At 40.2% G+C, this 12,037-nt stretch overlaps 1 protein-coding gene across 1 annotated transcript in view; it reads right to left on the bottom strand.

Moving 5' to 3' along the window:
- Positions 1-12,037, bottom strand: part of PNPO (pyridoxamine 5'-phosphate oxidase) — a 321,841-nt gene that overhangs the window by 3,699 nt on the left and 306,105 nt on the right. The gene's annotated exons all lie outside the window — the stretch shown is intronic.

Here is a 12,037-nt window from a genome sequence, read left to right as displayed (position 1 = left end):
TATACTCGAGTCGGTATCCTACAGACTGCTAACAGGTGACCAGTGTCTGGCATACAAGGCATCGTTCCTCCCAGTACTGACAGATTTACTGTATATCAGCAACTCAAATGGCATCAGAATTACTCACACTAGGGATCTAAACCTCTTCTGCAACACTAACTGAACGGTTTGAAGGGAAAGGTATACCTCAATGAGGATACCCCGGTCTACAACATTCTCTGTCCATATTCAAATGCAACTTGGATCTACGGATGGAAAACAGAAAATTTACCCCAGGACTGCCCCCTGTACTACTAATGACAGAGGCAGCTCCTAAATGCTTTATCCCATGCATGGTCCCCTCAAATTATCTATGGTATGAGCCTAGTTATTTTCATTAGGGGTTATATAGAAAGAACTACTGACCATGGGATGGATAAGGGCAGTCTAATACCAAACGGGCTTGTTGTGGGAGCATTCTGCAGTGGAGAGTTGTGAGTTGCACACGTCTACCACCAGTGCAAGATCTGGTAGCAATGCATTACACACTACCACACCGAAGGCTATGACAAAATGGACAGAGACAGCTCCACTCATTTCCAGCAATTCACTGAGAAAGCACAACCTGGAAGACAGGAAAAAATGTACAATGTACAAAGTTCAGATAAAACATGCATAAATTCCTGGCTTATAGGAAAAGCCATCAGCAGCTACTGAATAAAGAGGCCATTCAAACAAGGAGATGATGGAAGGACAAAAAAATAAGGCCGTATAACAGATCATCCGACACTATTACTTGACAACAGGAGCTGTCCTGAAGTAATTACACACTTCTAAGAATCACAAACAGTAGAAAACAACCGTAACTGGATGACAGAGGTAGAGAAGGAGAAAGCCCATATGGGCACATCTTGGAACATCAAGGCACCAAAGGAAAAGTTATTCCTTTAATTATATTGCATGTCGTAATGCCAGGCAGTCAGTGCACAGACAAGAGTGACATTTGTGAAGCAAGCTCATGGACCAGGCATGCTTCAGGTGCAGCCAACATTGACAGAACTACCGTTTAATGCAAGGTAAACTGCCACACATCTTGCTTAACAACTGAAACACCTTCATCTCCCAGGAGTAATGAAGACAACTCATGCACCCTTCACATCCAGAGTGTAAAAGACCTTTTGTTTTCGAATTTTCAGAACAAATTAAGAAAATGAAAGGAGCAGTTTAAGGACAACTCTGGCATCAGTTTCAGCAAGAGACGAGGGTTGATTGGGATTCTTTACTGCTGAAAAAGACAAAATATGGCCAAAGTAGGGCCTGAAGCCTTGAGATCTTGCCGAAAAAAAACTGATGGTCACTGAGAACAGCATTTTTCAAAACTAGACATTTACAGCTGCTGTAACAGCAGGCACTGAAGAAGCTGAGGCATGTAGTCAGTTGTAGCATTCATATCCCAAGTAGAGGGGTTCTTCCAAGGCAAACAAACGGTCAGAAACTGGTCAGCTGAGCTCTTTAACCAGAGTAATGTCTCTGGAAGTTTCAAATGGGCTGAACTGCCACAGACTTGCACTTGAACTCTGAAACCGCTAGAACTCAATTAATGCACGTCATGTGCATGCAGACCCTTTCCACTCGAGAGTATGTCCATTTCTTGCCTTTTGCTCATGTTTTACTGAAGTGCGTCTTACTTTAAGGTTGTTGTTTTATTCTAAAGTTGTTTTTTTTTTCTTGGAGGTTAAAAATTTCTTGGTTAGCGTCAGTAAACAAACAACTGTGGTAAATTCTTGTCTGCAGAAGGATTTCATGTAGCCGATTTGTGGGAGGAGCTGAGATGTAGCATTTTAATTTAAATTAAGCACAACAGAAAAATATAAGTTTTGGAAGCTGTCCATATTCTGCAACAATTTTTAATTTTTCCCACCCACCTTGCTTCCATTGTACCTTACACCCCAGTGGCTCTTGAGTTGCCTGGATCTAATGTAAATTTGACTTTAGAAGCTCTTCCCCATCTCAGCACATACTGGTAGGCACTAGAAGATCATAAAACTTGGGTCACTGTCTGTTTCATATTTTCCAACCTTTTTCCAGTTTACTTCTAAAATCTGCAACATGTGAGGTGAGACTGTCAATTGTTGGAGAGAACGACAGCTGTCTCTCAACAATCAGCCTTGGATTACTGTTTCTGTTTAGCTCCAGGTGTGAAGGAATAGAGGGGGCATTGTTTCTTAGTTTTCCTAGAGACCACCAATCACTGGACAGCCTGAAAACTGCTTCTTATGAGCCAGCGTAGGCATAGTGCTACTGCTTTGCTCTTGGTAAGAGATGGACAAGAGGGATGCTGATTCCTAGATGTCTATGACTGGGCAGTATGGGGGGACTTTCCTGATTGGTCTGGTTGCTGCTTTGGTGGGAACCTTTTCAATTTGAATTTTGGAACTTTGTGCAGCTCGGTGCTCTGCTATGTTGCCCAGTATATCTAGAAGAAAGGCCTACACCAAGCCTAAAGACTGTTTCAAAATCTTGGATGAGACTGTTGATAATCAAAGAGCCTGCAATGGCTTCCCAGGAACCAGCTAAGGATTAGTGCTGCCATTTTGCTCTTAGTGTGAGAAGGAACAAAGCGACACTGATTCCTAGCTGCACAAAGCTGCGATGAGGCCATTACTAGTAGTGGCCCTGCTAGTGGCCAACAGAAGAAATCCCTGCTGTTTCTCATTCTGGCTAACCTTGCTTACTTTCTCTCGTACTTTTTGCAGTGTGTAAACCCTTCTAGTCTTACTGTATGCGTAACCCAGTGCAGGGTTTAAACTGAAATTTAGCTTTAATCTTGCTAGTGTACCCAGTGTTGTCTCTTAGTTGACTGCATGATAAGGGAAAAGTACTTAGAAATTGCCCTGGTGGGTACTTTCTGTGTTACTGCCTAGTGACTGCTATGCTTTTACAGGCTGTAGTTACTGTCTCCAGTTTCCAGTGGCCACTGTACTGTCTTAGTTGGTATATTATTTAGGGACCACTGCCTAAAAACTGCTGTACTGGATGCACTACTGTCGTGTTTAGTGTTGCAGCTTAGTGGCTGCTTCACTTTCACAGGTAATAGTTATTGCAGCCGGTACTGAGCGACTGCTCTGCGGTGTGCGCAAATACCCTGTATAGTGCAAATGCTCATAACGCTATCAAATTAGTTGTATAAATCTAGCAGTTCTGTTGAAGGAATGGTGGCTTTTCTGAAGTAAATGAGCCTAGCTGTTATGTTCAGTGCCCAGCACCGGTGACCCTAAAATTTAGCTCTATGCTATCAGTAGCTAAGTGTAAGTGTTACTTCTTCATTGTGTGGTATAAACTAAGCCTGCAATGTACAGTACATAGTGACTGTTCTACAGTGTGTACGAGTGACCTGTACAGTGTTAGGAATTGTAACTCTGCAAATCAAATTGTAAGTAGTTTGTATGATATGGCCTAATTACATCTTTTCACTATGTGCTACTATGTTAGTTAACATCTATCCCATTGCCAGGGTATTATCCTAAACACTTCACCCATAAACTTTCAGGGTCTCCAGCAGTAGTCTCTCTCCAAACCCTGAGTACTTTAACCAGTCCTGCATATACATACATACATACAAATATTTCATGTACTGGCATTAATGCCCTTCTAGTCTGCCAATATACCAAAACAGTTGTTTCTATAATAAGTGCCCAGGTGGTGCTTAAAAATATCTAAACTAGTACTTGCTTTAATGTAATTTGGTAGTCTGTTCCAAGCATCAGCTGCTCTGTCAGAGAACCAATTAGTACACTCATTCCTATAGAATCTTCTACATAGGTTGTCTGATTCTCTAACATTTTTCGATAACCCCCAACATTCCCAGAGGTAGTTGTCTCTAGATGCCCTATTTACCTGTATTAAGATCTCCTCTTAAATATCTATCTGATACACTGTACAAGTTCAGATATTTTAGCCTTTCATAATAACTTAAATGTTCACATCCATGGACGGCCTTGGTTTATTTCCACTGTAACTTTCTTACTTAGTCATGACGGTTTTCTCATAAGGTTTCCATACTGTTATTCCATACTCAAGTTTGGGTCATATTTCACTAACAAACGATGACTTCATCATTTCTGACTTCATAGACTTTATACATTTTTTTATACAACCTACAGTTCTATAAATGACATTAACCAAAAGGCTGATTAGATTCAGCTTTGAGTTTTTCTAATCATCTCATATACGCAGGTCCTTAAATGAGTCTACAGTTTCAATCACTGTGTGCTGTATTAAATATTCACCTTTCAATTTATGTGTCCTACATCTCATATACTACATTTTTAATGTATTTATCAGTATATTATTCTCCTGTGTCAAAATGGTCAATTTAGTCATTTTTTTTGCCGATTTATCTGTAACACATGTAATCAGTTTATCCAATTCCAGGTCATTTGCATACAGACTGTAGACCACCTCAGATGAAAAAGATCTGAAAGATACAGTCTAAACAGGTATGGGCCTAGGACAGAGCCCTGTGGGACACCCTGACTGTAACTGATACTTTCACCTGTCTAACTGCTGTATGATACTTGCCATGTCCTATTTGTAAGTCATACAGCTATCCATCTTATCAAGAGTACATCAATACCGTGTTGTTCTAATTTACCGATCAGTGTTTTGTGTATGACCCTGTCTAATGCTGAAGTTAAATCAATATAAATTACATCACAATACAATTTGTCATTCATAATGTCATAGAACACCAAGTTACCAGTGGTAATAAATCAGTTTTCAACATGTGCATGTTGATATATGGTTTTGAGTTCCAACCTATCCAATTCTGACAATAACTTATCCAGTATTACCTTCTCCATTATTTTTCCACAACATGAAAGTAGACTTAAGGGTCTGTGTGACTCTGGGTTTGTCCTACTCCCTTTTCCCTTAAAGACAGGTTTAATAAGTGCATATCTCTATAGGAATCTCTCATTTATATGACCTAGTAAATGACAGACATAATGGTACTGTAAGTTCTTGCTAAGACATTCTCAGGTCATTATTACTAACTCCATCTCCTCCCTGTGCTTTGTTGGGATCCAGTTTGCATAGTTCTTTTTCAGCATATAACCTAATTTTATTTAAGTATTTCAGGTTACCTGGATGTCACTACAAGAATTTATCACCCCCTTTATGCAATCAAACTGCTCTGCATAGGATTTTGTAAATAAATTTACATTCTGTTGTGTCTGGTAATACATTTTTTAAATCTACATACAGTTAATCAATTTGCATGTTTTTACTCCTTCCACATTTTGCGTGTCTATAAAATGGTTTCCTGTTGTGCTTAATATCCTTAGATAAATTTTCTTCAAATTTTTCATGATCTTATCTCACACTACTCTATCTTTTCGCAGCTTAGCTCAACAGCACACTTTCACTCAATCTGTAGTCAGTCTGATCACATCAGGTGTTCTAAGGCAGTGTAGCAACTGTCTTATGCTTGCCAACTGTTCATTGCTTCTACCAACTGATTTTACAACCTGCAAGAGATATAAATATGGAAGAAACATTAAAGTAAATATTTTGTACCAGTCTACTATTGGTAAGTATCATACGCCCATAATACCACATCAGTTACAAGATACCACTAGGGCCCATAACATATGCAGAGTTCATGAACAAAACTTTTTTTTTCCAATATCTTTATTTAGATTTTTAAAAGATGGACTTGTTCACTGCATCCATTAATTGTACAAAACAAACAGAACATACAATATGTATATCTATAACACTATGTACAAAAGTACTAAATGCCTGTTTACGTTTTCAGACAAGGCAATAGACACAATATTAACAACAATATGTCATTCAATTAAAATACAGGGTAATCTGGTGAAAATGTATTATTGTTCGCTCATTCAGTTAGTTTCTTTTGTGTATTCTAAGATAAAAATGCATGAAATGTGATTATAAAATGTGGTTATATAAATTTTCCCAGTATTGTTTGCAATAGGAATGTTAATTTTGATTAGACATTAACTTGTGTGCTGATATACAATTTATTGCAGTTTGTTTAAATCCATCCCATGACATTTTTGTTCTGTCAAGCCAATTTTGAGTAACACAGAGTCTGATCAGTGGGAAAAGGGTAATTAGTACATGCACAGCTAGTTATGATAAACCAGAAGAAGCTATATACAATAGCACAAATTCCCAGGATAAGGTAAATTTCTCACATCTCATTTTCTCTAGCCTGATTTTAAGGGAACCCCAAAGTTTATAAGAGCATTTACACCTCCAGAAAACATGCAGTAAGTCAGCTCTTCGATATTTACACACCGAACAATGAGCAGATGATGCAGGAAAATGTTACCGAGTCCATCGCAGATCAGATAAGCATTATTTATTAACATTAATTGAGTATATATAAATGTTTTCTGAAAGATAATTTTAGTGATGATTGGGTCGACTGGACTTTTTGATTATGTGTGATTGAATGATTTAATTTAGTCCAGTATTTAGAATAGACAATAGAATTTTGATGTTTAATAAATCGAATTAATTTATATACATTTGATTTTTTTTTAAGGTAAATGCTGACCATAACTGTTTCCATACATTTATATTATATTCACTGATTTCTGGATCATCCAAAAGCTTTGAAACAAGTTATTTTATTTGTCTCAAAATGATAAATAGCTTTTTGGTAGGTTAAATGCGGCTCTTATGTTATCAAGTGAAAGTTTATTGTAATTGAGGAAGTTGAAAACAGTTTTATCCTTAAGTAAAGCTGTATTTAGAAAGAGTTATTAGGTTCTTTTTTTAATTTTAGGTTAGAATTGAGACTAATTGGTTGAAATAACATCATTGATTCTTTTAAATCAAGCATAACCATCAGATCTGGAAATATTTTAATTATATGCAGGTAAAACTCTGAGATTACAATGGTACTTACATACAAAGTTAGACCGCAATTTCACCCATAAAGAATTCCATTTATTTTGAGTTGGATTAAATTCTTACATTGCAATAAGCTTATCTGAGTTTATGATATCATAATAAGTCTTAAACGTCTGCTAGGGCTAAGCCACTGATATTTTTAGGGTGCATCAGTTTTTGAGAACTGATCATGATTGATTTTGGAGACCAAAGAAACTTTGATAGACTATTTATTTATTTAATATTTGTTGACCAGGAAAGTCCGACTAAGACAAAGTGTATTTTCAGTGAAGGCTCGGGGAGAAATGCTCCAGACGCATGTCTTTGGAATGTGGGAGGAAACCGGAGCACCCGGAGGAAATCCAACCGAACACAGGGAGGACATGCAGACTCCACACACAGTCCACACAGAAGGCACCACAACCGTGAATCAAACTGGAGAACCTCTTGCTGTGAAGAGACATTAACCACTGCACCACTGCACTGATATCTTTCAAAAGTTTAATTTGAATTTTAACATTTGGTACATTAAATTGAAATGATAATCTGGGAAGGATATTCATTTTAATAATGCTGACTTTGGATAAAATAACAAGATGAGACTATTCCATCTAAGGCCATGAAAGAAAACTTTCCCAAAGCCTCCTGTGTAAAATACCGCAGCATTCAGCACACAAAACACCACCTAAGAAAACTTTCCCAAAGCCTCCTGTGTAAAATACCGCAGCATTCAGCACACAAAACACCTACGCCCTCTCTACTCACACATATTGCAAATCCACACAGATTACCCAAGAATCACCAGGAAAGCAGGCCAAAGCTGATAAGGCCCACTAACTATGCTTCTACACAGAGGAATGTTTAGCCATAGGTGACTCTATAGTTAATCAGATTCCACAATTATCAGACTGGACAAACCAAAGTAATGATAAACTGCCAGTCTGCTGCCAAGATTGATGATGTCAGAAGAGCCCCAAGATTCCTTAAACCAAACACATATGATTATAACCTAGTGAGGCGCATACTATATTAAACGGCCTGTGGAACTCCACCCAGAGGAAAGTACAGTTGTGTACACTTACCATAACTGTAGATGTTCGAGTGTATTCACTGTTGCAGTCATTACATTTGGGTAATCTGCTGGCAGGTTGCCCTCAGTTGGCCTGATTAACAAAGTCTAGGGTCCTGTGTCAGTTGCTGTCCCTTCTTCCATGACATCAGGTCGTCAGGGATACAAAACATGCAGCCGATGCCTTTACATCAGTTTTTCTTGCCTCAGATGTCAGGTGCCCCACAAATGGGGAGCAAATAAAATTAAAGACACAAAAAAATATACCTCCAACCAAAAGCAAATACACCAAAAGGGCTTTAAAGCATAGTAAAAGAAATCAGAGGTATAGCCAGAGACAAATAGGGGGCTGGAGGGAGGGTAACCAGGACTGCAACAGTGAATACACTCGAACATCTACATTTATGGTAAGTGTACACAACTGTAATATGTTCTTCGTGCTTCACTGTTGCAGTCATTACATTTGGGTAGATTCCCAAAGCTATGGTTGGGTGGAGGGAATTATAATGCATTAGGACCAGCTATAAGGCCCTGCAGGACAGCAGTGGCAAAGCCAGCTCTGGATTTAGAGAAAAGTGGTAAATGGTAATGTTTGGTGAAAGTATGAACTGAGCTCCAGGTAGCAGCTTCTAGAATGTCCCTGGTAGGAACACCTCTGAGAAAGGCTGTTGAAGTAGATGCAGCCCTGGTGGAATGGGATCTGTTCCCCTGGGGGATAGTTTTTCCATGGTGCTTATAGCACAAACAAATACAATGGCTTATCCATTTGGAAATGGTTTGCTTTTGAAATTGCCTTTCCCTCTGCCCATGCAGCAAACACTACCAGCAGTTGTTCAGATTTTCTTTGAGATTTTGTCCTGTTTAAGTAAAATCTAAGTTGTCTGTGTACATCCAATGAATGCAGAATCCAATCCCCCTTGTATAGATTGGGAAAGAAAGTTGGCAAATGAATGGTCTGATTAAGAGCCACACTGGATACCACCTTAGGCATGAAGGATGGGTCGGTCCTGAGAGATACCCTGTCCACATGAAAAATGATGAAAGGCTCCACTGCCATAAGAGTCTGTAACTCGGAAATCCTTCTAGCTGAAGTGACTGCTAAAAGGAAAGCTGTTTTCCAGGAGAGAAAAGTCTGCAGTAGCGGCTGGCTTGAAAGCAGGGAGAATGAGTTTCTCCAATACAAAATTAATGTCTCAGGCAGGGGTTGGAGCTCTCCTGGGTGGTCTTAAGTTTTTGGCCCCTCTGAGATACTGCTTCAGCAGAGGATGAAAGAAGAGGGGAAGTTCTGTGTTGTAATGAGCTGAAATGGCTGCGGCATGGATTTTTTATGGAAGAAAAGGACAGGCCCTTGTGAAGCATCTCAGTTAAGTATTGCAAAATCTGAGGAATGTTGGGCACTTATGTGCTTATCCCTTGAGAATGATTCCGGGCACAGAATCTTTTCCATTTGTCAGCATAAGATTTTCTAGTACTCCAAAATGACATCCATCACAGGTTTGCTGAGGGATGCTAAGGGTGAATTTAGGTGATTAGCTATGCTGCAAGATTCAAAGTTTGGAGCTGAGTGTGCAGAGTTTGGTTGTTCTGCTGAGACAGTAAGTAAGGTGTCTGAGGCAGGTGCCACGGTGGAATGTGTGACACACTGCGTAGGAGTGGGTACCAGTGTTGGCGAGGCCAGTCTGGAGCAATCAAAATCATTTCTGGTTTGTCCTTTTAGTAGAACTTTGGAGAGCAGAGGCAGAGGGGGAAAGGCATACACTGATATGTTTTTCCAGTTGAAGGACAGAGCATCCACTTTCCAGGCTTTTTTGTGATGAGTTCTTGTGCAAAATTTGTCCAACTGATAGTTCTGGGGTGAGGCAAAAAGATCTATGTCTGGACTCCCCCATTTGTATGCCAACATGTTGAAAATCCATGGTTCCAGTTTCCATTTGTGTGGGTCCATAAGATTTCTGCTTAGTTCATCTGCCAGAGTATTCAGCTTTCCTGGCAGGAATTGAGCTTGTAGTTGTACTTGATAGCTCAAGGCCGTGTTCCACAATGCCATGGCTAGTCTGCAAAGGGGGTAGGAGTGTGTACCCCCCTGCTTGTTTATGTACCACATAACTGTGGTGTTGTCTGTCTTTATCAGTAATTGTCCTGGATGAAGGTAGTCCTTGAAGGCTGTCAGTGCATTCTGTACAGCTAGCATTTCTTTTTGATTTATGTGAAAGTGCATTTGATCTGGGCTCCATTTTCCCTGAATGCACTTCCCTGCCAGATGAGCACCCCATGCGTAGTCTGATGCGTCTGTAGTTAGGGTTTGGGTGGCAGGGGGTGGTGTGAATGACAGTCCCTTGTTCTGGTGGCAGGCCTCTGCCCACCATAGGAACTCTAGGCACAGGCAAGGTATGATGGGAATCATCGTTTCCAGGCTGTGACAATGCTGACTCCGTAGACTTTTTAAATACCACTGAAGTTTCCTCATATGCAGTCTTGCATATGGAATTAGAAGAATGCAGGAGGCCATGAACCCCAAGGCTTGCAGTATTTGCCTTGCAGAAAGCAGGGTTTTTGAGGCCACCTGTTTGAAGTAAGTCACCAAATGAATTTGCTTCTCTGGCGTAAGGAAAGCCATCTGGGCAGTTGTATTCAAGCTTGCACCCAGGAATGTAATTTTTTGAGAGGGTACCAGTTGTGATTTATTTTCATTTATAGTGTACCCTAGACAAGTTAGAACCATTTTTACAAATGCCAGATGTTTTAGAAGAATGTCCTTGTTTTCTGCCTGAATTAGACAATCGTCCAGGTATGGATATATTTGAATATTTCTTTGCCTGCAAAATGCAATTACTGGAGCCAGGCACTTTGTAAAGACCCTGGGTGCAGTAGATAAGCCAAAGGGCAGTGCAGAGAACTGGTAAAGCAAGTAGCCTGCTTTGAAGTGGAGGTATCTTCTGCAAGATTCCCTGACTGGGATATGCAGGTAAGCCTCTTTTAAATCTAGAGTTGCCAAACAGGCATCTTTGCCTAGCATAGGAAGTAACTGGTGAAGAGTCAGCATCTTGAATTTTGGGATGTCCAGAAAGATGTTTAGAGTAGATAAGTCCAGAATTGGACGCCATGATTTGTCTTTTCTGGGTACCAGGAAAAGTCTTGAATAGAAACCTTGTCCCTTTTCCTCTTCTGGTACTAGTTGAATAGCCCCCATGTTCATGAGGGAAAGTACTTGTTTCTGGGCCTCTGCCCACTGATTTGGGGGCAGGTCTGGCCATCCGTTTGGAATTGGCAATGTGTTGAAATGAAATCTGTATCCCTGGGATACTATATTTAAAACCCATTTGTCCTGGGTTATAAGTTGCCAGTTTTTTGCATGAAGAGCCAGTTTTTTCCCCAAAGGGGCAGCTAAAAGGTAAGTGCTTCGTAAGTGTAAAAGAAAGTCACTGAGACTGCTTACCATAGGGAGGTGTCTTGTTGTTTCCAGATTTGGAAGAAGAGGCACCCCATTATTTTGTTCTGAAAGTCCCTTGGGACTGAAACCTGGTGCCTTTGGAGTGTCCGGATTTGAGTGTCTCTCGAAGGAACTGGAAAGGACCAGTTCTTAGTAGGCCAGTGCCTACTAAATATTGGAGGTTGCACTTGTAAGAAATCTTTTGCAGTTTGCATAGATTTAGCTTTATCTTCCATCTTTTTTCATACGTTCATAGGTTCACAGGTTGGTACTAGGCTATCAGCCCTAGGGCCTATGCAAGCCTAGCCATAACAATTCCCTGGATATTTCTTCCCACAATATTTACTTCCCTGGGCCCCTGTCTAGCAGGGCGACTGACAAGATCCCCAGGGTGAATTTCCTATCTCCCATCCAATCATCAAGGTTCCTTTGGAAGAGGGCCAATGAGGCGCTCTGCTTGACATGTATGGGCAGTCTATTCCAGAGTATGGGGAGTCTCTGGGTCAGGAACCTATCCCTCCATCATGTTTTGTTCATTGTGATGACAAGGTTTAGATCCCTGGTGCATGTGGCTCTGAGGGATTGGGATTTCTTTAAGTGGAGCATATCCAACAGCTCAGGGTTTGACCTGG

Source organism: Protopterus annectens, chromosome 13.part0 (genome assembly GCF_019279795.1).
Source record: "Protopterus annectens isolate FY-2018-M chromosome 13.part0, PAN1.0, whole genome shotgun sequence".
Lineage (NCBI taxonomy): Eukaryota > Metazoa > Chordata > Ceratodontiformes > Protopteridae > Protopterus > Protopterus annectens.
Note: the sequence above shows the minus strand (reverse complement) of the source record. Positions and strands in the feature narration are given on the sequence as shown.